The sequence below is a fragment of the Ictidomys tridecemlineatus genome, chromosome 1 (genome assembly GCF_052094955.1).
Source record: "Ictidomys tridecemlineatus isolate mIctTri1 chromosome 1, mIctTri1.hap1, whole genome shotgun sequence".
In the NCBI taxonomy this organism is placed as follows: domain Eukaryota; kingdom Metazoa; phylum Chordata; class Mammalia; order Rodentia; family Sciuridae; genus Ictidomys; species Ictidomys tridecemlineatus.
The window spans coordinates 157119028-157124494 of NC_135477.1; the positions used below are offsets into that span (position 1 = coordinate 157119028).

The 5467-nt window shown below is 35.2% G+C and overlaps 1 long non-coding RNA gene across 1 annotated transcript; it reads right to left on the reverse strand.

Annotated features, from left to right (window-relative positions):
- Window positions 1-334: 334 nt before the first annotated feature.
- On the reverse strand, window positions 335-3841 carry LOC144366572 (uncharacterized). The gene is made up of 3 exons (XR_013425635.1): window positions 3783-3841; window positions 499-527; window positions 335-410 (listed from the first exon to the last, which is right to left on the reverse strand). It is a non-coding gene; the product is annotated as an uncharacterized LOC144366572 (long non-coding RNA).
- Window positions 3842-5467: the final 1626 nt, after the last annotated feature.

Genomic DNA, 5467 nt, shown 5'->3' on the forward strand with positions numbered 1-5467 from the left:
TCTCCTAGGTTTCTCAACTGTAGCAGTGCACCCACATAAGCTCTTTTTAAAATTAGGGTGAAAGAAAATCAGCCTCATAATCCAACTAACTTCTGTAATGAATCTAATGTGGGAAACATAATTTTAGAGACATCTATTATAAGGTATTTTAAGTATAATTTTCTCATGATTTTATAGAAATATTTTGAAAACAGATGTAAGCATCAACATCCACATATTGTTGCAAATCCTTCCTACACACTGTGGGAAAATAACACACATGAGGTGTGAAGAGTCGCTATTATTTCAAAGTTTCTACATATGTTTTCCAGAGAGGTTGTACCACAAAAGTTACCTGTTTTGACTTTGCATGTTACTATCTTCAATTTTGGTCTTTGACGAAGTGAATCCTTTTTCAAAGGCTTGATGTTCTTGGAGAGAAGATATTATATAAACATTTTACATTTCATCCTATCTAGCATGCACTTAATTCTTTAAAATAAACAGAAGATGAATTACCTTGAAGGAAGCACATGAATCCTGACGTCCTGAAAAGAGATTGAGATGTATGCTCAGCAAAACCTGAATATGACAAAATTACAATCGTGGTTCTACTGAATGATATGGGACCCTAGTTCTGCTAGTTAGCATTGGTGAAGACTATTTTAGCTTTATGTATCTCCTTTCATTTGGGGACTTCATGTTGAGTGAGAAATCAGCATCAGGAATATAGGATTAGGAAAATTATCAGTTGAGTTTTCCAACAGTAAAGTCATTATTGCAATGACCATTAATAGAAACACATTGGCATATATACTGATGTCAAGATGCAGAATGCTGGAGAGCACAGTGATGTTTTCAGAGGAGGAAAGATCAACCCTGAGAAGTTCAATATCGAAGCAGAATTAAAAATGTGGCAGCAAATATCTTGAGTGAATTCTATCAGAATTATTTAACCCATTTTATTATAAGTATGATTCCTGTACCTCATTTGCCTTATAATTAATATTCCCAAAGTTGTGATAAGATTTCAGGGGAGGGTACGCTTGTTTGCTCATCATAGAGTGTTCTCTGAGTCAGTTAGCTCTGACACATGTGTTTAGAGTCACAGTTAAGGGTCTTTGCTCATATTCATGTAAAAAACTGGTGTTATATTCTTTTCCCAGAAACTCTGGTTTAACCAATACCAACTTTCTTTTGGCACTCTTTTGCAAAGATAGTGGTCTCATGTCTATGCAATAAATCTATGGTAGAGCATAAAGAGTTCAGTCAAGGCAATCCAAAAGGAAAATTGTTCTGAATTCTTGCAGAATTATCACATACCAATAATCTAATATGTTTCAAAAAAGTTGGTAAATACAGTAACAATGTTGGTGTTTGAGGAGCAAACTTCATAAAGTTTTCCGGTTAAAAAAAATGAGTCTGGTGAGACTTATATAGACAGATTTTGAAGTAATTGCACAAAAGTCCCAGATGATCACAACATTTGCTTTCTAGACTTTAGAATTTATCTCAATAATATGATGTACTCCTGGAATGTCCAGAAACTTGGTTTCTCACAAAATTCAAATAAAATAATGTAATAGATACATTAAGGATGATAATAGGAATAGTATGATTGGAATTATGAGCTTCTTTATAGCAATGAATGCTTCAAAAATGCAACGATCCTCATCTGAAGGACACAAATGGATGCCTTAAGCACTGTGATGCCTCCTGGATATAGAGGCAGAAAATGGGTGGCTGTAGGGTATCCTAATTTTGCCAGTTGCCACTGGTTCTTATAATCTCTGCACCAGACTTCAACTTGAAGAAAGGAAAGCTAAGAGAGCTGACTAGAATTCTATTTACTCATTTTTTCTTCTAAATTGCATGTTTTCTCCCTCACTTTCTCTTCCCTTCAACTTTTCCAAAGAAACTCATAAAAGTGGGAGCTTGTCTTTTTTTTTCCATTTCCATCTTTCATATGGATCTTTGCCACTCTTGTTGCCTGCCAACAGATAACTGTGTTATCTTAGAAATATCATTTCTTCATCTTAGTCCTTTGTGTTCTTCCCACATCTCAAGAGACATGTTCAGAATGAAAGTGAGATTGATGCTTGCACTTAACCTGGTTGTGTCTTGAAGTATAGGAACCAGCTGTGGTTCTTGTATATTTCCTCAAAGGATATCCAATGCACAGCTCCAAATCATGTTGTCTATGACTAGGATCAATGGAGTCACCTTAGAATGCAATGGACATGTAGAGGCAAAGACCTGCTGAATCAGAACAAGAGTTTGAACATGATCTTCAAGGGATGATTCCTTAAAATTCCACAGTTCCAGTGTGAAATTTGTCTGCTTCTATTCCTCTATGGCAATTTGAATGTAGCTCTGGATTCCTCCCTAAATGTTCCATCAAAGTAAAGTTTGGAAAGATCTGTAATCTCTCCACTGTTAATTGCAGATACCTGTGATTTTGGGAAATGCTCAATTACCACTCATATTTCCTTCTACTTTTACATTTGCTTTTTCTGCCCTATAATTTTCCTTAGGGCATAGCAACAAGTTTCAAGTCATTAAATTATATACATGCCTAATCATTTAGGGTAACTGAACTTAGCTCTGTGGAAACAGGTCTTCATTCCTCAATTTATTCCTAATTGTGTATAAGTGAGGAAGGGTGGGAAAGTTTTATTCTCTCTTTCATTCAACTTTTAAACTGGAAACACACAAATGTTTTCCATATTTGAAAATCCTTTTCCTTTTTTTTGAACAGAAATATAGTTTAATGAGTTAATATAATATATTCCCTCTTTTATTTCCATGGAATTTTGTTTTTTCTGTTTTTAATGATTTTATTAAATGGCAGTGGAATGCATCACAATTCATATTACACATATAGAGCACAATTTTTCATATCTATGTTTGTGTACAAAGTATATTCACACCAATTCATGTCTTAATACATGTACTTTGGATATAATGATGTTCACCACATTCCACCATCATTTCTAACACCCTGCCCCTTCCCTTCTCCTCCCACCCCTCTGCCTATCAGTAGTTCTTCTATTCCTCTCAGGCTACCCCTCCCTACCCCAGTATGAATCAGCCTCCTTACATTAGAGAAAACATTCAGCATTTGTTTATTTGGGATTGGCTAACTTCACTTAGCATTGTTTTCTCCAACACCATCCATTTAACTGCAAATGCCATGATTTTATTCTCTTTTATTGCTGAGTAATATTCCATTGTGTATTTATGACACATTTTTTCCAATCACCTACTGAAGGTCATCTAGGTTGGTTCTACAGTTAAGCTATTGTGAATTGTGCTGCTATAAACATTGATGTGGCTGTATCCCAGTAGTATGCTGTTTTTAAGTGTTCGTCTATTGACCAAGGAGAGGGATAGCAGGTCAAATGGTAGTTCTATTCCCAATTTTCCATGGATTTTATATACTGATTTCCATATTGGCTGTACCAATTTGCAGTCCCACCAGTAATATATGAGTGTACCTTTATCCCCAACATCATTGTCAACACTATTGTTGTTTGTCTTTATAATAGCTGCCATTCTGACAGGAGTGAGATTAAATCTCAAGAGTAGTTTTGATTTGCATTTCTCTAATTGCTAGAGATATATTTGTTGATTAATTTTATATCCTCTTCTGAGATGTGTCTGTTTAGGTCCTTGGCCCATTTATTGATTAGGTTATTTTAGAAAACCCTCTTCTGTTCCCTTCTCATCTGAAGGTGGAATTTCCCACCCTCTCCTGACCACCACTGATTCTTTTCTATTTGTTTTTGAATGTATGTACTCACTGCCTTTGTCAGTCTTCATTCCCTCTTCTTCGGTCTTTTTCCTTATTTCAAATTTACCTGTGAGAGAAGCATGTGTCAAATGCAACTCACAATACAATTCCTTTAGCAAATACACTCAATTCAACCTGTGGCTGAAATCCAATGAGATACACCAGTTCTTACATTTGTTTGTCCCTACTAGTTATTTAATAGGCACATTTCTTGAACAAGTACTGTACACCAGTGCTCATATTTTTTGGCCATTCTCTTTCCAGTACAGTTTGTATCCTATGTTTCTTACCTTGGACATGTCCATTTATTGTCTTTGTGCTTGGATCAAACTTACTGGATATACCAGCAGCACACTCCTCTCGAATTTGCTCAGAATCACTCTGGTAAAAATAATGACAATAATAAGTTTTATATAGATTTCTGCTCCTCTCATTGAACATCATTCTATTTATAGTTATGAAGTCATTGCAATTGCAGATTAGACCATTACATTTTCTGCAATGATATTTCCACGAGACACAATTTCACATGCAGTCCAGGTGAAACTGACTCTGCTCTTTATCTGGCTACTGATGGGGAAAATCAGGAAGAAAGAAAGAGGAAATTTGTTCCCTTACAACAAACTCACTGATATGCATATATCCAAAACAACTAACATCAGTGCTTAATTAGTAAACTGAGCATTCTCCCACAAAATAAAGAGTAGAAAACTTGTTTAAAATGTTTTTTTTTAAATTAGATTTGATGTTATAGAGATACAACATTTTGAACAATGAAAGGTCAAATTTTTTGTTTGCTTACATATGATACTTGATAAGAGACTTTCAAATGGGTCATCTCTAATAGGAAGAAAATATTCTTACACTTGTTTCATTTGAGTCCCTAGAGCCTTACAAATATGCATATCATTGAGCAAAATATTCACATAGTCAAAATTTCATTTTAAAAGAACAGTGATTCAGTACAAAGATGTGTCTGTATTTTATGCACACCAATGAGCACACTCTATTTGTTTAGAGAATGAACACTTTTTATTGCAAAAAGAGCTAAAAGGAATTTCAAGGAAGTAAGACAGTAGCACAGCATCATGCTGTGTTTTCTGACTAACTACTTTCAGAGTTTGGACCCAGAGAAACTGTTGTGTGGCTGCATAATGCATAAGTCAGGCTATGTGGAAAAACTGGAAAGCCACAACAGAGAACTAGTGACCACATGAAACACAGAAATCATGGCTTTTAAAACAAAATATGCATTCCTAGAAGAAATACTGCAGCTGTGCCAGTGAAACTAGCAGAGGGCAAGCAACAAATCTCCCCTCTAAGAGGTCAGAAAAGAATCTCACCAATCCAATTAAAAAATGGCAAAAAGCAAGAGACAGACATATTTCAAATCAGGAACTACAACTTGTCCACAGCCTTATGAACATTAGTCATCATCACTAGCACCCAAGGAAATAACATTAAAAACAGCATTGACATTTCAGATGTCCCCAGTCAGAATGACATTTATCAAGTTCTCAAATAATAAGTGAAGTGCGGGGAGTGGGAGAAAAATATAATCTTACACATCCAGACTGAAAAATTAAGATTTCCACACTAAAAAGCAATATGTAGAATCCTCCGGATTCTAGGAATATAATTGTCATATGACCCAGTTTTTCCACTCCTTGATTTGAACGCCAATGTACCAAAACC